This window comes from Lissotriton helveticus, chromosome 1_1 (assembly GCF_964261635.1).
Source record: "Lissotriton helveticus chromosome 1_1, aLisHel1.1, whole genome shotgun sequence".
Classification (NCBI taxonomy): Eukaryota; Metazoa; Chordata; class Amphibia; order Caudata; family Salamandridae; genus Lissotriton; species Lissotriton helveticus.
The window spans coordinates 373206807-373229502 of record NC_136057.1 but is presented as its reverse complement, the minus strand read 5'-3'; the positions used below and the strand labels follow the sequence as shown (position 1 = coordinate 373229502).

At 46.3% G+C, this 22696-nt stretch overlaps 1 protein-coding gene across 6 annotated transcripts in view; it reads left to right on the top strand.

Moving 5' to 3' along the window:
• The window catches only part of WNK1 (WNK lysine deficient protein kinase 1), a 1347111-nt gene that overhangs the window by 1034304 nt on the left and 290111 nt on the right, over positions 1-22696 (top strand). The window lies entirely within an intron of this gene.

Genomic DNA, 22696 nt, shown 5'->3' with positions numbered 1-22696 from the left:
AAATGAGTGAGAAAGCACAGAAAGGGACGAGAGGAGAAGGGAAGTGAAGTAGGGGGACTGAAAGAAGGTGAGTGTGGGGAAGGAGAGTGAGGAGAAGGAGAGTGAACATGGGGAATGTGGATATGCGAAGAAAATGTAGTAAAGGAACGGGGGTGTGGAAGGGTAAGAAAAGAGCAGTGGTGTTTTGGAAAGACTAGAGATACAGACTGGATAAAGACAAGTAAGTGTGAGACCAGGTAAGTAAGGCAGTGAAGAAACAGAGAAAGTGAAAGAAAAAATAAGAGTAGAAGACTGAAGGCCTCATTTTTGCACCTGCCTCACAGCAGGCGTAACACTGATGCAGGCCCTTTCACATGCGGCTGGCCCCATGTGAAAGGATGCATTGCTGGAGTTGTCATTTTTGTAACACACTCCAGCAATGCATCACTTTTGCGCTTACAGATACGTCAGAAATACTGACGTATCTGTAACTTCTTGCGACATAATGTGTCATATGACGCATGAGTAGAAGACTGTAGGTCTCATTTATGAGGCCATGCGTCACTTTTACGCCACCGGTGCGTCACTTTTTCTGACGCAGCAGTGGTGTAAAAAATGCACCTTGTTGAGTCATATTTACAAAGTAACGCATCTAGGTAGATGTGTCACTTTGTAAACCCCTGCGCCACATTATACCTACATCAGGTGTAATTTATGCAAAAGGGGCGTATTGACACAAAAAAGGGTCGTACAGGTGATGCAGTGAAATCGAAGAGATTTCACTACGTCACTTTTAGGACGCCGTTGTGTCAAATTCTTGCACCTGTCTCACAGCAGGCGTAAGACTGATGCAGGCCCTTTCACATGGGACTTGCCCCATGTGAAAGGATGCATTGCTGGAGTTGTCACTTTTGTGACACACTCCAGCAATGCATCACTTTTGCGCTTACAGATACGTCAGAAATACTGACGTATTTGTAAGTACTTGCGACATAATGCGTCATAAATTAAATATGACGCATGAGTAGAAGACTGAAGGCCTCATTTATGAGGCCATGCGTCACTTTTACGCCACCGGTGCGTCACTTTTTGTGATGCACCAGTGCTGTAAAAAATGCACCTTGTTGAGTCATATTTACAAAGTGACACATCTAGGTAGATGCGTCACTTTGTAAACCCCTGCGCCACATTATACCTACGTCAGGTGTAATGTATGCAAAAGGGGCGTATTGACACAAGAAAGGGTCGTAGAGGTGACGCAGTGAAATGTATGAGATTTCACTGCGTCACTTTTAGGACGCCATTGTGTCAAAATCTTGCGCCTGCCTCACAGCAGGCGTAAGACTGATGCAAGCCCTTCCACATGGGGCTGGCCCCATGTGAAAGGATGCATTCCTGGAGTTGTCACTTTTGTGACACACTCCAGCAATGCATTACTTTCCTCTAAACACTCTACATAATTTTTTATTACTCTATTTTTTTACACTGTTTTTCCCTGTGGTGCGCTCAGGGTGCGCGTACCGGAGAGCGCACCCGGGAGCGCACCCAGCGCTTACCCCGCGAAAATAAAAAATAAAAAAACGTTTTTTTGCCCTTCAGGGTGCTTCTAGGCCCCCCTCAAAAAAACTAGGGGGTCAGGGGGTGTCTACTCTACCCCCTTTTAATTATATCCCCCTTTCTTTTTTCACCTCTTGTGTCTCGATTCTACCGAGACACAAGATGGCGGACTCTCCGGACTGTTTAGAATGTTGACAGACACCCGACAGCCAATCAGCTTTCCGCTCGCGCACTCCCGTAGCGCGCCGGGTGCGCTCCCTGGTACGCGTACCGGAGAGCGGACGTAGCGCGCCTATAGGTATATATGTGTTTTTGAAGTTAATTTTCAAAAAAAACACTGGAGCAATTTTCAGCAAACATAGCAAAGGCACATCTGCGTACCAGTCCCTACAATTTTGCCAAGTTTGGCATAATTCCGTTCAGCGGTTCGGGCTGTAGACTTGCCAGACCGTCCTATGGAAATTAACATGGGAAAAACACGTTTTGGGACCCCCCTTTTTTCTCAGCCCCCACTTCACGAATCCCTCCGAAACTTTCAGGGAAGGAGCACAGCGGAGCTGGCTAAAATTTTGGAAAATTTCACACAAATTCCTCACCCGGCGCCAGAGTTATTCCCAATAGAATGTTGCGGATTTCCTATGTAAACAATCCTAACTATAACTACCTACTGGTGACCGCCAGTAGGTAATACATTTACATATATATATATACGCACATATATATATATATATATATAATATGTATAGCATAAAACATGTACGGACTACTTTAAAAGACATATATTGTGTATATGTATACATGAAACTATGCAGCCTATTTTAAGTGCTAAAAACGCCCTATGTACATTGAATTTTCCTTTAATAAACCTTTTACCAGACTTGAGCATTTCTGTAAATAGAAAAACAGAGAACATAAACTTCAAAACCACAGCCTTTATTAAAGAGAAAATTGCAAGTTAATGCAAAGGCATTATTAGCCGATAGGCTGCATTAAAAGCATTTCAAGAGAATGCTGCCTTTGTGCCTTTAAAACCTCCAGGACCTACCATATACCATCATGCCCCAAAGCTGAGAGTTAAGTCAGTTATTTTTTCTGGCTTCTTCAGTGAGGATCCTAGAGAACTGAGCTCTCTGTTATTGACGTAATACATTTTCTGTGCTTCGCACAATGTCTTTTATACTCCTAGAGTGATATAGAAGACATTTCTGACAAGAATTTCGAGAGAAAAAAAAAATCTGTCTCAAAATGTTTTAACTTTTTGTCAAGTGCCCTGCCTGTGGCAAAAAGAAGGCTCAAACTGACCCCCACGTAGTCTGCATCTTTTGCCTACCTCATACTCATCTGCCTGAGTCTTGTCACTATTGCCATGCGCTCTCTAAAAGAATTTTAAAGGATACATCTGCATGGGCTTCAAGAAGGAAAAAGACTGAATCAACAGGAGGACCTCCCCTATCTTCTTCCAAGGCAACCTCTCTTCACAAGGCTTCATCCACAAGCAGATCTCCATACAGGCGTGAAAGAAGGAGAACCAGATCTTACTCCAGTATTGTAACTTTCATAGATTCCCATTGCTTGTATCATTCCCCGTCGTCGGGATGGGAGTCCCCGGTAAATAAAAAATACCATAGACATAGGTACAAAGAAGAACAAGCATTTGCAATGCAATAGGTCTCACATTAGATAAATGTAGAGCTATTGTTCATACGGCGAATCAGGTAATAAGCAACGTAGATATATATTTACCTTTAGCTCTATCAAATCACAAGTGGTTTTCCCCAAGATCACACAAATAAGTTTGATTAAGTAGAAATGCTGGGATAAGAACTCTATCTCCAAGACACAGAATCGACAATTTGTTAACTAGTACAGTGTGTCCCTAGTCTGTGCAAAGCTCAGTCGGCTGCTAGGCTTGATAAATATGTCAAAACAAAAGTTGCAAGTGGAACAAGCCAGTCACAAGAGTGGCGAACTTGAGTTACCAAAGGAAAACATAGTTTTGCAAAGTCACGGTCATTTCTGACAAACCATCCACTAGGCCACGTCTGATGCCTGCAGGCACGATAGGTACATAAATCTTATCCCAGCAGTCCTTAGCAACACAGCGCCAGGAATGCGGGCCTACCACTCCTGCTCGGGAGTATGTCATACCAGAACAGCATGAATCAGAATGGCTGCCGGCTCATGGGTTCCCAGTACCCATTAGCAATGCTTTATGCTAACCTGGCAGCTGTTTTGAACACACATGTGAGAACCATGGATTTTAAGATGAAGTTCTATTAGTTTCCAATCGTGCTTCCTTTAAAACCATGTTACTATTACATTGGCGAAATTATGTTTAAGAGGAAGGCCGTATTCTTGCAAAAGATTTAAAGGTCATCTCAAAATGTAATGAAACCTGTAGTATATACACATGTAGCACGCGTTGTACCATCGTGTAGCACTACCAGGTTGCTTCATTTCACTTTGTTTTGTAATGGCCATACCATTAAGGCGTGGTGTGAATGTGCCCTTCTGTGAGGAGAACAGACGGTTGGGATGGTGTTCTAGGATGGAGTTCTAAGTGACAGTTTGGGACTGGTGGAAGGTGCCAGGCTGACATAACGTATTGCCTTGAAATGTTCCATTCGCCTCATTGCCTGGATGATTTTATATGGTTGCCCCATCCCAAAAAATACACTTTTCTGGGGCAATTAGATGTATATATTTTTTTAAGCGTTATATTGAAGGGAGCACTGAATTGTATACCACTGCTCTCCCAGCGTGCAGTTTTCACAGAGCACAAAATAACTGAGTCGCCGCTGAAGGAGTTTAATGTACATGTTTTCCTGTCAGTGATTTCGCCCCCCCCCACTCCCTCCCACCCTGACGTAACAAAGCTCCCAGAAGCAGGGCAAATGCTTTAATTAACAAAAGCAGACAGCGCCTTTAACAAGGAGCGGCCTATGACCAAGAATGAAGGAGTCAAAACCCTGCCATGGCCACCAATATTCTAGCTCGCATGGACTGACCTACGGGCTGGACAGAATTGCAAAGAATTGTAGCTAACTTGCTGCCTGCACTATGGCACCTGGTTTTATGGTCGTGTTTTTTTTTACTTTATCATCAGTGTATAGATAAATATTCATATTTATTTTCGGTTTTATGAATAAACGAAGGATGTTAAAACGTACTCAGCTACAGTAAGAGGATCACACAAGACTGTTACAGCTTTGTTGTTTGACTGGTTCGCAGGAATCCGACTGTAGAGAATCTAAACTCCGAGGATGTGGTGAGCAGCGGAGGCGGCATAGTAAATGATGATTCAACAGCTAACAGCGGGTTTCATGAACTCGTCCAATTCAGAAGCGCCCCGTCCTCTCTCTTCCCTCCCCCCCCCTCCCAGAGTGGCTGAGGGGGCAAAAGACGGGGGTGGGTAAGCTTTTTCGATGCACGCTGCTGATTCAGCCTGAGACTGCTCCACCCAAACTCGCTCCTCTTTTTTCTTGCGGCAAGGGATGACAAACCAATTGTCTGACTAGCCAGTATCTCAATAAACCCCCGCAGCTACCAGAGGGATCCCGGACAACTGCATATTCCTGTTCTCTGGGCATACGGGGCGCCGCCATCCCACCCATTTAATTACAATTATTCAATCTTTCTGCCCCAATCCCATTTTTTTGCAGTTTAATATAGCGCAAACTCGATCTGAAGGTTGAGCGCTTGACATGAACACCAAAAACATTACACAAGGACACGTTCGTTAAAAAAAGCACAGAATCAAAACCAGTGGTGTGCGCGCACCACAGAGGAACGGGGGCAGGAATCTAAATCAGTGGTGCGCGCGCACCACAGAGGAGCAGGGGCGAGGGAGCGCGGCATCAAAGCAAACGCGCGCTAATTAGAAGCACATGTTTATTATTAGGTCTCAGATGCCGCTGCTGCGAGTAACAGACACCAATGGGAAATGGGCGGTTACATTTCTAAAGAAGCTGGGACATGCACATGCCTTTCACCAATGGCGTGCTGCCTTTTTTACAAACGCATGCAAAAGCCAATAGCAGCTGACGAAAACAAAAGCACACGCACGAGCGTGTAGTCAGCTTTCAGAAGCCCCTACATGACGTCTCTCACTGCGCGGACAGTGCTGCGCTCTGCAACGCTTGGCGAGAGACCTAAAAAAGGCCTAGGCCTCATCTCAATTTGTAGCATATCCACCTCTTTTTGTAAAAGAGGCCAAACAAAATGAACAGCCAATCAGACCAGCCTCACCCCATAAAACCTTCCTGAGAGAGCCTCAGATGTTCTACTGCACGTTGTGCAAGGGAGTCTCCATTGAGCTCTGATCAGTTTTGTTCTTCAACAGCAGCTTTTTCCATCTCAACTCTTCAAAAATCTTCATCATGTCTGACAAGGAAAAAAAGCTCTTTTCAAGGCGTGTGCTACCTGCTCCAAAAAGAGACTTTATGAGGAGGACAAACATAAAGACTGTATTTATTGTTTGTATCCGGACCATAAAGCTTCTGACGGCAAGATCAGTCAGACCTTCTTAACTAAGACCTTACGGGACCATGAGGAATGTTTGCTTACTGGGCTTCAAAAATTAAAGTTACGTCAAGATCCTGTGTCAAGTGAGAGTGATGATGCCTCATCTGCGACTTTGTCGAGAAGATCACGAAAAAGAGGTAGGTCTTCGCCCTCTACTTCTTCTGACCCCCCTGCCAAAGCCTTACAAAAGACCTCTGATAGGTCTGACAGGCTTAGTCCCATTGAATCTCCTCACAGAGGTGTAAATGAGAGGGAAGGACTGGCTGTTGATGTGGCATCTGTGAAGAAGACAAGCCATGGTTCTTCTGCTTCTTCTCCACCTTCTGAGAAGCCTAAAACCTTCAAAACACCAGCTTCTGTCCCTCCTTAGGGTAAAACTGACAAAAAAGATTCCCTAGTCGACGACGACTTCAATACCGTTTACAATAGCATCAAAAATCTTACCGGCGTCGACTTTGACTCCGTCGATGAGTTTCCTCGTCTCCATTGGCTTAGTCTACGGCGATTTCGACGACGCCACTCTGAGGTACCTTTTATGGCAGCGACTTTGACAACTTCCACGTCGACGAGGATGACGGCGGTAATGTGTGTCGACGGCGACTACGACATCAACAGCTTCCAGCCTAATAGTGACGACGGTCTCGACGATGGTCCCGTCTACGGTGGCTCTTTCTTCGTAGACGGCTAAAGCTGCATCGACGGCCCCTTCGACGATTCAAAATGTTGCAATTTCAATACGGAGACGCCGCATTACTCCGTAAATGGCTTCTCCAAGAAAAGTGACACCCCTTCCTCCTGCCCTTCTTTTAGAAGAGGAGTATTCAGAGGACAATGACGTCCTTGTGGGGATGCAGTTAGCCCATCTCAGTTGCATGTTAAATATTAGGACTCGGAGGACTATTACTTGGAGCAGCAACAGTATGTGCCACCATCCAGATCTCCCTATCAATTTTAACAGGACATGGTCTACATGCCTTCTTCCCTTATCACAGACCTGCAATTCATGCCTGCGGATTACAGGAAGAGGGTTCCAACTCAGTCCTCTAGCCAAGAAACAGGGCAAGTGCCTCAAACTCCACTTGCTTGCCTGGGTACACCTCAGCCTTCTCAGATTCCAGTTCCTGAGTAACCAGAGCCTCAGCAGAATGTGGTCACAGTACAGGACGATACCTCTGATGACCAGGGCACTATAACAATTCCCGACCCAGACAGGGAATGGGATGACTACATTATTCCGGACCCCGCCTCTCCTGTCCCTGATCAGGTGGATTCTCCTCCAGCTGATATTGGAGGTTTTCACAATTTAATGGAGAGAGCTTCTAAACGTTTCGCTCTGCCTATTCCATCAGTGCAGTCGGAATGTTTTTGTATGACTTCAAAGAACCATACAGGAAGTCGGTTCGCTCTATCCCTATCGTGGGCCACGTTTGGGATGAAGGGATAAAAGTAATGAAGCCTCCGGCCACTGTCACGCCTGTATTTCCTCGTCTGGAAAAGAAGTACAAAGCTCCGGATGACAGCCCCGCTTGTCTAGTCAGTCAGCCGAAGCCGTATTCTGTAATTTCACCAGCGGCATAAAGGAAATCGAGAAATCCAGCGGCACCTCTTACCCCGCCACCGGATAAAGAGGGAAGAAGGTTGGATAATGCTGGGAAGAGGTTCTCTTCCATGTTCAGCCTCCTGGTTAGAGCTGCCAATGCCTTGGCTATTCTCGGATGATATGATCGCCAGATGTGGTGTGATCTGTCTCCGTATCTGGACCAGCTGCCTGAAGAAGCTAAAGCCGAAGCCAAAAAGATGTTACAGGAGGGAGAAAGAACATCTTCTGAAATAATTGGCTGTGCAATGGACATTGCCACTACCGCTTTCCGCTCTCTCGCAGGGGCAGCAGTCCTTCGAAGACCAGACAAGGCTGGCTTCGTGCCACTTGGTTCTGGCCTGGATCCTCCCTTCGATGGAGAAATGCTTTTTGGGAAGCACATTGATGATGCGCTGCAAGACATAAAGAAAGAAACGGATACTGTAAAGTCCTTGGGACTCTTCAATACCACAACGATCGTTTGGAAGCATTTACTCGCTAGACACCCAGTCAGAGACTATGTTCCCATCTTTTGTACATTCATGTACTTTTTCTAGCCGTAAGACGCATGAGACTTTAAACCTTGGACCACGGCTTTTCCGGTCATTTTCTGACTATTTGGTAACAGTTGAGCAGTGTATGTGAATGAGTGGCGCTGATTTATTTCTGTTTAAACAATCTACGAAGGAGTGGCATTTTCAGCTAGTTCTGTTTTTACTTTCTCCTTCTATAGAGCGGTGCTCCCCCTTTCCTGAGCCGTGGCCAGGTGGGGTGAGGTCTGTACATCTTCCAAGTTGGGTAAGATGCTTTCTCCCTTGGCAATTCTGACAATTCAATCCACTGTTGAGATACCAGCAGAGAATAACATGTTGCTATGAGTGTATGTTTATGATGACACCAATTACCAGAACTGTTAAAGTAGCACCTGGTATATCACTGTAAGGCTATGAATGCCATCTTTACCAATAGGTATTCTATTTTAATCCCCATGTTTTCACTATTTCTAGACACTTGTGATGACTTGGAAAGGTGGAGAAAAACGATGCAAGCACCTAGTGGATTCAGGTGATCTCTGTATCAGTTTGATTTTGAGCACTAATTTTTGTTACACTATCACTCAGTTGCAGTAGCTATCATTCAATTGATTTTTTGGTCCTGATGAAAGCAATGACATAATGTGTCGTTAATTGCTGAAACATGTCGACCTCACAGTACATCTAGACAATTCAAGAACATTGTGATTGTCATCAACTACTTTTTAACGTTGGTAGAGTGGGTAGCACCAGAATAAAAATTGTCGGTACCCCTCATCCAATTTTAGCTTACACTTTTCTTATTCTTTACACATTTGTTCTGCACTGCGACGTCAGTCCCCCCTCAATATTCTAACAGCCTCTTAATTGAGAAGTAAGACCACGGAAGATCTGTCTGATCAGGTGAGGGTTTTCTTACTATCTGTACCCTCCCTGAGAATGACAAGTGGCACCCTTAATGGTGGTCTTAAAGGGAAACCCAAATGATGAAGGGCGGTTTCGTGTGGTGACTGATGGGCATCCTTACCTGACCACTATGTGGGTTAGTTGTTGGGTTGACCTTATTTAGATTTTACACGAGACATGGTATTATAGTCCCCTGTTGGTTTTTTCAGGCGTTCACTCCTTTGATATTTGTAGACCCTCTGATATTCTTGGTTGTTCAGTATATGTATGGGGCATGTCAGAGCCTGGTCTTTAAATCCCCATTTGACCCTAAAAAAGTATTTTTGTTGTCCCTTCTGGACATGACTTGTTGTAAGGAGTTCCCGTCAGAGGAAAGTCAAGTAAGACTGATGGCCTCTGCCTGGCAGTTGCTAAAAAGGTCACTTTCAGTTCGCCTTTACAAGTCCCTTCTACGGTCAATCTCATCCTGCATTCCCTTGATTCCATATTACAGGTTGCGAATGCGCCCTCTTCAAGAGTAACTGGATTTGCAGTGGTGCAAAGCAGAAGGCTCTTTCAAAGACAAGATCACGATAACTCAGCCTATGGAAGACGCTGCCAGCTGGTGGATGGTCAGAGACAATATCTATCAGGGTCTCACCTTCAAGATCACCCCAGCTCCTCTAATAATTACAACAGATGCCTCTCTAGAAGGCTGGGGGCAGTCGTACAAGACCTTCAGGTGAACGGCCGCTGGCTACCCAGGATCGCTTTCTCCACATCATTCTGTTAGAACTCAGGGCCATTCGTCTGGACTTACAAGCCTTCCTTCCACGGATCCGACGAACCACTCTCCTGGTCTGTACGGACAACACGATGGCCATGCATTATATGAACAAGCAAGGAGGAACAAGGTCTCGTCTTCCATCCAAGGAAGCACAGGAGATTTGGGAATGTGCTATCCAAGAGAAAATATTTCTCTCGGCGGAACATCTTCCAGGCGCCCTCAACAAGACAGCAGGCACTCTGAGTCGCCTCAAGTCGGTAAGCCACGATTGGGAATTAGACCAAGACACTCTGGAAAGGATTTTCAGCCTTTGGGGCATTCCGTCCATAGATCTCTGGCCACTCCAGAGAACAAGAAATGCCGACTTTACGCAAGCAGGGAGCACCATCCGGGAGCATTGGGGAATGCGCTTTCGATGGCCTGGTCAGGCGCATTTGTTTACGCTTTTCCTCCGATCCCACTAATTCCCAGACTTCTCAGGAAGCTCAAGGCGGAACCCTGCAGGATGATTCTAGTGGCCCCGGCGTGGCCGTGCCAGTTTTGGTTTACGGATCTACTCCTTCTCTCCCTGGATCGTCTGATTGACCTGCGTCCAGTTCCTTCTCTGTTGACGATGTCCCAGGGCCAAGTGGTACATCCAGATCAGAGCTCGCTTCGGAGGTCAGCGTGGCTCCTGAGCATCGAGAATTTCAGAATCTAAATATCTCACCAGAGTATAGAGAGGTGCTGTCGCAAGCCAGTGCACCAAGCACGAATAAAACGTATCGATTGAAATGGAAGTGTTTCTGCCTGTGGTGCCGGTAAGATAACATTCATCCTTACACTTCTGCTCCTCATCAGATTTTACTATACATGTTGGCATTGACTAAATCAGGTCTCGATCGTTCCTTTATCAAGGTGCACCTGGCAGCCATTTGTAGATTCAGACAAACTTCTTCTGGACCTTCCCTCTGGTCAGCAAGGATCGTTAAACAATTTCTGTAAGGTCTTTTTAGAGTTGTTCCAACAGTTAGGCCTCCACCACCTCTGTGGCAGCTTAACTTAGTCCTTACTCAACTCATGAGGTCACCTTTTGAACCGATCATAGGGCGGGCATTAAATTCCTCTCATGGAAAGTGGCCCTCCTTCTCGCATTGACATCGGCCAGGAGGGTAGGTGAACTTCCCGCTCTCACTATCAAGGAACCGTTCTTGCAGTTTAAAAAAGAAACTTTGATTTTGAGGACTAATCCCAAATTTATCCCGAAGGTTCCGTCAGACTTTTATTTGAATGAACCTGTGATTCTCAAGTCCTTTTTCCCTCGACCTACTACTCCAGCGGAGAGGGCTCTTCATGCGCTGGATGTTCAAAGGTGTTTGAAATTTTATCTCCAGCGTACCAAAGACTTCAGAAGATCTACACAGCCCTTTGTTGCTTTCAGTGTATCTCGTAAAGCTTTCCCTCTTTCAAAACAGGGGGTTGCACGATGGATTGCCAGCGCAATCCAATACTGTCACCAAGCGGCTGGTAAACCCCTAGAAGGGCGAGTTCGGGCGTACTCTACCAGATCCATGTCTTCTTCAGCTGCTCTCTTTGCTAGGGTGGCGATCAAGGACATTTGCAGGGCAGCGACATGGAGCAGTGCCCATACTTTCACGAAACATTACTGTTTGGACTCCTCCACGCGTAGTGATGCTGCAGTGGGACAGGCAGTCCTGAGGAACCTCTTTCAATAAGTGGTGTGCTTTCCCTACTAACCCTCCTTCCTTTTATTGGTTTTCGCACATTTTGTAACTCATGATACTCTGACTGTTTTGATAACTTGTATCTATGATGACTGTATGCATCTTGCAAGGTTATAACAATGTTTTGTTACACAAAATATGCATTTCTGACTGCTAGCTATTCTGATACAAGCAATGGGAATCTATGAAAGTTCCAATACTGGAGTAAGAAAACAAGTTACTTACCTGTAACTTTGGTTCTCCAGTATTGGTAACTTTCATAGATTCCCATGCGCCCACCCTCCTCCCCTGGGAAAGCTCAGCCTCTAGCATCTTCTGTTATACTGTTACACAATGCCTACGAAAATAAGAGGCTCTCTCAGGAAGGTTCTGTGGGGTGAGGCTGTTCGGATTGGCTGTTCATTCTGTTTGGTCTCTTTTACAAAAAAAGAGGTGGATATGCTACAAAATTAGATGAGGCTTGGGCCTTTTTTCTTTTTTGTACCTATGTCTATGGTATTTTTTTTATTTACCTGGGGACTCTCATCCAGACGACGGGGAATGATACAAACATGGGAATCTATGAAAGTTACCAATACCGGAGAACCAAAGTTACAGGTAAGTAACTTGTTTTCTTCCGGAGGTCGGAAAATACACGTTTGTTCTCTGTCAGTCGGGATCAACGTCGAAAGTGCCTGAGAGGCACTCTTCGTCTCCAATACAGCCATCGACTACGAAACGACGATGTGTAGGGACTAGAAGGTTGCCATTGACGGCGATATACAAGTTGTTAAAGACCACGGCGGCAAGGAAGTCCACCACTCGATGTCAATGCTAGAGAAGTCTCCGTCGATGACGAGTGTCCACCGGTTGCATCAAACAGTCTCACCCCATCGATGGCCTCCCATTCGAGGTCGAGGCAAGACTCAGTAGCTTGTCTATCCTACTCAACGTCAGGACACACTTCTCCAAGGCAGTCTCTGAGGAGGCAACCAGGCACTGCGTGGCGTTGAGGCAGAGGTGTCCGTCCGTGGCAACAGGGCGCCACTCAACGTCGAGGCACACTTCGGCGCCGACCAGGCCCCACTTGACATTGAGGCATGCATCTCTGTCAGTGGCATAGAGACGCCAAGAGACGTTGAGACAAACACCATCTAGGCGCTCTCCATCGGCTGCAGGGAGATGCCATTCAGATGTCAAGACCTTACTCCACGCCTAAGCATCGTGACCAGTCAATGAGCCCACCGTCGACGACAGCACCTCGTCGCTCAACATCAAGGCAGTATTCCTCAACCGGCAGCATGAAAGGGGTTCAGCTGTATCTTCAGGAGCATCTTCCCTTTCCTCTGCACATGTACAAACAACTCTCCAACAACCAGAGGCTCCGAAGACACCAATTCATCTTTCTCCACTTTGGCTGAAGAGCATATGCCACTGGCCTGTCCCAAGTAGTCAGGACTCACAATACTAACAGATCTATTCACCGTCAGGGTCTCTACTGAAGACACAGTGTCCAAAGCCACTCCCGAAGCCTCCTCTAGCCCACTTAGCAGAGGCCAGCACTCCAAGGTCGCCAACAAGATCCAGGGTACCTAGAGAGCCCACTTCTTGCGCACAACACGGTCGCCAACAAGAAGCAGATCTCCACACAGGATAAGATCCCCTAAACCTGCAAGGAGATCTCGAAGCTCTTGCTTACGCCACGAGTATGTAGATCCTCTACATGGTCTAAATCCATGAGGGGCTACTCACCAACTCCTAAGGACACTCAACCTGTGAAAGTATCCCTAATGCAGGGCCTAAATACCTTCAGTGAAGTGTTGGTCGGAAGGGCTGCCAAACTCAACATAGATATTCCGGCACGTGCAACAATCTCATCTATTATTTTTGAGGCCTCACATCATAGGTCCTCCTCAAGACATTACTACCCCTGGTTTCAGGTCTGCTTCAGCCGGTCATGGACATTGTCCTTACCTTGACCTCTCTTCGAGCGGCTCCTGCAAGAATTTTAAAGAAGTATAATGCCCCAGATCAGGACCCTTTATTTCTGAGAACCGACTCCCCACCAGACTCGGTTATTATAGCGGTCACCAAGAAGAATCACTCCATTGCAGCTTCATCATCCTTCGCGCCAGACGAGGACAGCAAGCAATGTTCGGCACATCTGCCTCTTTTATGAGGGTACCTGATACACAAGCTTTACTAGCCATGTTCACAGAAAAGCTTCCTTGGGTAGATAGACAGGACTTTGAAGAGATTCTGCAAGAAGGAGGTCTGGTTGCTAGCCAGTTAATACAGCCGCAGATGGCTCTGACCTTGCGGCGCATGGCTATTCTTGTGTATATGTGCCCAACTTTAATCATGGCTTCGTCTTACAGGCCTGAAGCCAGAGGAACAGCAGCATATCTGCAATCTACCCTTCACCGGTAATTCATTTTTTGGCTCCCACACAGATGATGAGATGGCAAAAATGAAATCCGAGTTGGACACACTCAAGGCCGTTGGCTTAGAAAAATGGAAGGACTTCCATTGGCGGTATAGGCCTTATGGCAGGCTTCTTTATCAGTGGGTTCAAATCCCCTCACTGGGTCCAACACCACCAACAAGCCAGAACTCACTACCAACCCTCAGATCAACGAGTGGACGAGGAGCCGATAGACAGCCACCAGCTTCCCCCAAGACACCAGTAAACAGTGAGGTGTTGCTTGCCCTGTAGCTGTCACCCACTCAGGATTGGGGGGTGTTATTCGGACATTTAAACGAGTGGTGCAACATCACCAACAACAACTGGGTACTGAACATTATAGAGAATGGGTATGCACTTCGCTTCAATTCTCCACCTGCGCCAGGTACCACCATCAAAAACGTATTGCCATCAGCAAAGACTTCTACAGAACGAAGTCTACAATCTACTTTGCAAAGAGTCTATATAGGCTGTCCTCCTCTTTCAGAGGGGAGTGGGAGTGTATTCTCTGGGTTTCCTAGTAAGGAAAGAAAGCCCCAAAAGAGAATTCAGACCCATTCTGAGCTTACGCCTCCTGAACCACTACATAAGAAAGGAGAAATTCAGAATGCTTGCTCTCCACCAGATATACTGTCAGCTCCATCAGTGGACAGGATGTGTTACATTGACCTTCAGGATGCCTGTTTCTACATCCCATTGACCAGGAAGCATCAGATGTTTCTGAGGTTCAAAATGGCATTCAAACATAACCAGTACAAGGTACTGCCGTTCTGCCTGAAATCAGCTCCTCTCACATTCTCCTAGTGCATGGCCGTTGAAGCAGCATCCTTACAAAGGAAAAGCATATTCATCTACCCATACCTAGAAGACTGGCCTGTGAAACGCTCCTCTCCAGATCAAGCAAGTAAACATTACCACAGTTGTATCGAGATCCTCCAATCTTTAGATCTCCAAGTCAATGCAGAGAAATCCATCCAGATTCCAACTCAGACTGTACTATCTAGGTGTGATCCTGGACACAAAAATCGCATAAGTGTGTCTTTCATAGAAGAGACTATCCTTAGTTGCTCAGAAGTGTTCAACTTCTTGCACACGCCGCAACCATCACCCGACAGGTGGCTTCACTTCTGGGGTAAATGGCCTCCTGCATATTCCTGGTCCCAATGCTAGATTGCACATGAGGCCGCTCAAACAGAATCTGGAGGATCAATGGAACCAATGCACAGACCATTGGTACAGCAGACTCACCCTTTCACAATCTGCAAAGAGTTCACTTCCGCGCTGGTCTCAACGGAAAAATCTACTCATCAGTGTCACCAGGACACCCCGACGCAAATGCTCATAACAGATTTATCTCTCTAGGACTGGGGGACGCACGTGGGTACCCTATAGACACAGGGCCTGTGGTCGGCCAAGGAGCAATCATACCATATCAACATGTTCTTTCCATACCAGCGGAAAGAGCATTAAACTCTTAAGATCTCAAAAGAGTTTTGAAATTCTATTAGACAAGACCAAAACCTTCCGATAATCTGAACATCTGTTTATGAATTATGGCCCTATGAGGACAACAGGCCTTGCATCCTCTAAACAGTCCATCTCTAGGTGGATAGTTTCTAGTTGGATAGTTTCTTGTATCCTGTTAACTTATGGTTAGCCAACAAACAGCTACCGGCCACACCCGAAGCCCATTCTACAAGGGGCAAGGTGGCAACAGTGGCCCTACTAAGGAATGTCCCCATCTCCGAAATATGCAGAGCTGTTATTTGGAAATCGGTACATACTTTCACAAGACATTACTGTCTAGATATCAACACTAAGGCAGATTCCCAAGTAGGGCAGGCCTCCTAAAGAAATTTATTTCATTGGTGAATAATACTGCTTTTAATTATTCCTGACTCGCTCACACTGGTGTGGGATGGGCTTGATACTCTATTCTAATGCTTATGACTACTGGAGGATCCCCTGGAAGAGAAGGAAAGTTACTTACCTGTAATCCTAGTTCTCTACCACGGAATCCTCATCAAAGTCATAAGCAACCCTCCCACTTCCCAGGACGAGTCTTGCATGCAGTAGTTCATATATGTCCGTGTTCTTTTTATTCCTGTCACCGTAAAAAAGAACTGCCCTGTCATGTTTTGGGCATGATCGGATGCAGGGGGGTCCTGAAGGTCTTGAAGGCACGGTGGCAGTATTCTCTAGTTATGCTTTTAATGCAGCCTATTGGCTAATAATGCCTTTGCATTCCCTTGCAATTTTCTCTTCAATAAAGGCTGTGGTCTTGAACCGTATGTTCTGTTTTTCTATTTACAGAAATGCTTTAGTCTGGTAAGCGGTTTGTTGAAGGAAAATTCAATGTACAAGAAGCTTTTTAGCTCTTAACATAGATTGCATAGTCATATGTATACACATGTGTGTATTTATGTGGGTGCGTATATGTGTGCATATATATTTGTGCATATGTGTGTGTATTTACATATGTGTGTATATATGTATGTATGTGTATACAAGTATATATGTGTGTATACAAGTATATATGTGTGTGTGCATATAAGTATATATGTGTGCGTATATATATGTGTGTGTGTGTATATATGCGCAGCGGGCGCACCTAAGGCAAGGCGTCTGTGCTTGGACCGCGCCCAGCGCAAGTCCCCCTGGCCCCTGCGAACGCCATAACGCCCGACACCGTTACAAAGCCAACACCCTCCACGCTGTGAACGCCTGCCGATTACACACCTGCTTCTGGGCCAACCCGAAGCGCACCCAAGAACTCTTCTCCTGCTGGAACTGCAGCTACGATAGCGTCCTCCTACAGCCTCCAAACCACCACCACGCCCACCGGAGCAGGACGTAACAACCTCCGATGCATTCTACTCAACACCTGCTCCGCCGCAAACACGCCATCTAACTCTGGGACCTACTCGACGACTCCTTCCCGGACGTCGCCTTCCTGACGGAGACCTGGATGAACCCATCCTCGGCACCCAACTTAGTCATAGCCATCCTGTCATATAGCTACTGTTTATCTTTATAATATGTTAAGTTAGCATAGGCTTATTAAATGTTTAAACGACATTTTTCCTTTTGCTGCCTCTGCACACGACACTTAGTTGTTGATTTAGCTTTCAACCTAGTAGCCTGTTGCGGTTTACATGAGAATAATATGTTATTGCTCTGATATCAGCTTTGCTTAATAAACTATGTCTGTACAGAGAGTGCTGAAGCTTCAGGAACAACACGATACAGAATTGTTATGAGGTCTGATCTCCGCACCTTCATAGACATAACATAAGGGCAGCTTCTGCCAACTTTGGGCGGGTTTTATATTGCTTTGCTTGGAGCACAGATACACACTTGATGCTGTTCGCATGCAGAGAGAGCTGGTGTATGCTGATGTGATCTCTTCATTCTAGGATCCTGAGGTATGGGCCAGCCCTGTTAAAACCCAAAGAGACCTTCTTAGCTAATAATATAATATATGAGTTAGGGAGGGTGAGAAATAAGTGTTGTTAACCCTTATTCATTACAGCATGTTAACATGCTGTCACTGTTTGCTTTCTATGGACTAGTAACTATGCTGATAACTTTGCTTCTGATAATGTTTCCTCGTATTATCTAAGATACTGCGTCTGAGAAAACGGCATTAGTAAATAAATATTTCAAATGTACACGTGTCCTCATTTACTCCATGTTCTGGTTTGAAATGATTGTATAACGAAAGAGTGCTCATGTGTTCCACGTAACCTGAGGTATTGTAAGTTCATGTTCTGGTTTGTCTAAACATTGGGAGTTTGTTATGACCAATGAGACACTGTAGCTAGCTCGGTAAGGGGTTTGTTGGGTACTGAGGTGAGTTTTGGGTCACCCTAATTCGCCGAGGTTCCAATCCTCTGTGCACAGTTCTGTGGGAGAACAGAAACCCTGCTACATGGCGCCCATACGTTGGTGGTCTTATATCATGACACTCGAGTAGTATATCATTCAAACCTTAACCCCTTCACTATTGTTTCCGGAAAACGGTGGTGTCGGAAAAACCTACCTATTTTTGAAATAGGTCTTTTCAAGCTTGAATCTATCTAAAACGGTTTCTTTGAATTACTACCCAATTGTGCTACAAAAGTTTCCTTTGTTTTTCAGTAGTTCCGGTGTGATCATGGCGCTGGCTGTGAACATCCCGCAGCATAGTCGCATTGCGGTGCGCAACCATTTACAGAATTACCAGGTCCCTGTGGATGGCTTAGCTGTGATCTTAGTGGTGTGTGCAGATCCGGCGTACCCTTTCGAACTATTTTATTCGTGGGTAACGTTTCCGGCACTAGACGCAAATTCTGGTGTGTTCCACACCTACACACCCTCACCTGTACCGGCTGAATATACACCGTACAGGGCACTGGAAATACCTATTGATCATTGGCAGCATCGCGTTTGGTTTGATGGCGCCATACCCCACTCTTTGTCCGCTGCAAGGTTGGGTCCTTTGTCCATTCCAGGCACAAATTGGCCTGCATTGGGTGGATTCACCCCGCACCCGAATCACGGCGCTTGTCCCCTAGCGGATATTCGCAGACTACATGTTGTTTCGATTGCCGTGATTCGTGCATTAGTGCAATACATAGGTCGACACCTCCCGGGTGGTCCCCCGGGGGGTCCGGCTGTTCAAACGGATCATGGCGGTTTAAAGCTCAATCCGGTTATGGTCAATTCGGTTTTTGGTAAGCGCCCCGATGATAAAGATGAATTCCCTTTCTGGCTTGCCGAGAAATTTGACCAACTGGAGGCTGTGTTTCCGAATTCTACTCCTGCTGATAAACATAGAATGTTGGCGATTACTTTGCCTAAGGATTTAACTCCTGAACTCGTTGACTGTGAAAGCGGGGGGAAAACTTTTGCGGCTGTTTATGCGAGGTGTTTCGGCACCCCATCTATGTCCGTACTGCCTACGATCGTTAAACGTGTTCAGGATGATCACGGACCGGAAGCAGCGGTTGAATTGGGTATGCGCCTGTGTGGTTCTTTTGAGATTGTTAGCGATCTCATACTCTACAATATAAAGGGAGATGCGGTGAACTTTCAGGTGTCGAATGCTTTGGCTGCTCTACCCGATGCCGAAAAACCCCGACAGTTGGCGAAGATAGTTGTGGCCGCATATAAAACTATAGGTCGCACAAGTAAAGGTCTGAAGTATTTTGCTCTCAAGGGGAAAAAACAACCACAAGGGCAGTCTGCTGAGGCAGATGTCCAGCCCAAGTCCAAAAAACAAAATTGGCCTAAGAAACAGGGGAAGCAACAACAGCAAACTCAGGATTCTTATCCTGCGCCACAAGTTTCTGCGCCGACAGAGAGAGTTTATGACTTGCGCGATCACGCGATGATTAAATCACCTGATCGATTTCAGGTTTCTGATCAACGCTCTCCTCGTTCCTTTCAGGACTCATCGGCCCCGAAGACCGGTGGAGGAGGAGGCGGGAGGGGACGTGGTGGCCAACAAGGACGTGGCCAGCCCCGCCAGACAGACGGCGCAGCGAAGCAGGAGGATTCTACGCCAAAAAGACCGCAGTTTGCGAAAAAGAAAGTTGCAGCCTTAACAGCGCATCGATATGCCCCAGATAGTGAGAACGCGGCTTCGGAATCTGACGTGGGCTCTGACCTTGCTGGACAGCGTGGCGGTGATTACCATAGTGAGAGAGGCTCTGCGTCCACTACTGAGGGTGACAGCGACTGATGTCTACGTTGTAATAGAAACAGCCGATACAAGACTTGCTCCCCCTGAAAGACTTTATGAAATTGTCCTGTTAATTGAAGGTGACATACAGCGTACCATCAAAGGGGTATTTTGGGGAAATCTTTCTTCTACGTATGATATTTTGCTTTCGGAGGCTGACTGGCCCCCACCTTTTGTGCTCGCGGCGCCGCGAGGGGAGGAGGTAATCCTCCCCAGTTTCGCGAACACTGTCTCGATAGAGCATGCGCAGCATTTTGCAGAAGAGTGGGCTTGGGCTCTCGCACCGGCTCTGTACCGTAACCAATGTTGTTGGGATAAATTGTCCCCGTGCCACGAGATTCCTTTGCGGTCTCAGCCGCAGCCTCAACCTCAATATCCCATTCGGCGTGAAGCCAAGGCTTCCGTCGCGGAAATCCTTGAACAATTGGAATATCAGGGAGTTATTGAAACATGTGTGTCACCGATGAATAATCCTCTTTTTACTGTGACCAAGCCTGACGGATCGTATCGTTTGGTATTGGATTACCGGCATTTGAACTCGCATTGCCGTAACTGTGCAGTACAGAATACTCACGGCTCTGCCCTAGTGGATAGTCTAGTGCGTAAGCGTTTTAAAACAACGCTTGACATATCCAACAGTTTCTATGCCCACAGATTGGACAGCTTTAGCTCCCAATGGACCAGTTTTACATGCGCTGGGGTCCAAAAACAATTCCAGCGTCTCCCAATGGGCTATAAGAATAGTCCTGGTATATTTACCGCACGCATAGTCTCTCTTTTGGAGAGAATCGACCCAGATGCTTGTTCGTATGTGGATGACATATATCTCACAGACGACGAAATTTGGGAGCATCTGTGTCGTGTAAATTCAATTATTTGTAACTTTGCAGACATGGGTTACAAATTTAAATTTGCAAATTTGCACATTGCTGAGTACACAGAGTTGTTCCTGGGCTATGAGCTCAACAATGAAGGTAGAGGTTTGGCACCTCACTTCTTGGAGAAATGCGCACAGTTGCGCGCTCCTACAACACTGAAAAAATTACAGTCTTTACTGGGCTTTTTAAATTTCGGGAGGACATACATTCCGGAATATGCCCAGCGTATCAAGCCTTTGTATGCTTTGATACAACCAACTTTTTCAAAATCATGCTGGCTGCCTGAGCACTCCGCCATCTTGCAGTCCTTGCAGGCTGATCTGCTCGCTTCTAAGTTCTTACTGACTCGTGAACACCATACCAACCTGGTGATAAGAATAATACCGGGGGACAGTGGGTTTCACGTACCTCACTTTTAATGAAGGAGACACAGTACCTATTGCTTACAAGTCACACTTGTACACTTCGGCTGAGATGCGGTTTCCCACTGTGGAAAAGGTTTTAACAGCTGTGCAGATGGCGATTCTTAAGGAACGAGCTCTGTCACAGGGGAAACGCATGTTGGTTGTTACACCCTGTCCTCATTTGGAGGCAGTTACGAAAGCCAGTGTACCAAATTCAAAAGCTTTGCACCCTCGGTGGATTCAGTGGGCTGCGTCCTTGACGTCCACGGATGTCACGTTTATTTTTGACGCCTCATTACGGTCGCAAGAGTACTTGCAGTATGAATTCGTACATCCTGCTCCTCTAGCTATGCGTCCTTTGGAGGACTTCCATTGCATCATTTACACTGATGGTTCGGCGCAGGTTGCGCATGGCTCAAAACATGCCTACATTTCCGCTTGCGCCATTGTGGTCGGTGCCATGTTGAACGATGAGTTCATATCCAGGGAAGTGCACACGCTGCCTCTGGGTGATTGCACCGCACAATTGGCAGAGCTTCGTGCTCTCTTACTAGCGTTGGAGTACGCTGATCCTAGTGTTACTACTCTTATTGTAAGTGATTCTTTCTACTGTGTCCAGTCTTACAATGAAAACTTGTTCTTTTGGATTCAGAATGACTTTCGTGATTCCAAGGGTAGCACAATAAAACACAAGATGATCTGGGTTCGAGTGGCGGAGCTTAAGGCTGCGTTGCCACTCGTTTTTGTAATTCATACTCTCGACCATCAGCGTGTTGGAGTCCACGCTGTCGGTAACTCACTCGCTGATGAAGCGGCGAAATCAGCGGTGTCTACATACTTAGTTGCAGCAGTTACACGGTCCAAAAGTAAGATTGATAGTGACATCATGGCGGCTGTTGCTGCTACTGAGAAGGGAGGTAAACATCCTACGGGGTTCCCTTCGAAGTACACATACCACTTAAGTCCCGAAAAGGTTCCTTTTGTGAAAATTCCTGATGTTGGAGAACGTTTGATTCCCAACTCGGATCGCAGGGCTGACTTGATTACAGCGGCACATGAATGTGTGGCGTCTGCGCATGCGGGCGTCTCGGCCACTGTGACTCTATTACAGCAACGTTTCTGGTGGCGGGGACTGTACAAACAGACGCGTGATTATGTCCTTCTTTGTGACATTTGCCAGCAGATTAAACCTTCGACTGCTGCGCGTCTGCCACAGACACAGTTGTACATTTCTAATAAACCGCTAGGTTGTGTTTATTTAGATCACTGCGGTCCTTTTTCCTCTGATACTGCGTATAAGTACATCTTAGTAGCAGTTGATTCATGCACACGCTTTGTGTGGGTCTGGCCCCATCGCAGCGCTGATTCACGGACTGTCATTAGAGATTTGCGTATCTTTGTAGGGATTTTTGCCTGTGGTACCTTCCATTCGGATCAGGGTCCGGCTTTTGCCTCTAAGGCGTATAAGGATGCCAAGAATTCGATGAGGGTCCAAGTCAAGTTTTCGTCTCCCTACAGACCTGAGGGTAATAGTGTAGTGGAGCGAATGAACCGTGATTTAAAGCAATCTTTGACAGCTCGAGTTATAGGCACTGGCAGAAACTGGCTAGCCCACCTCTATGGCGTGCAGCGTGCTCTTAATAATCTCCCTAGAAGGTCTCTGGGTGGGCGGACCCCA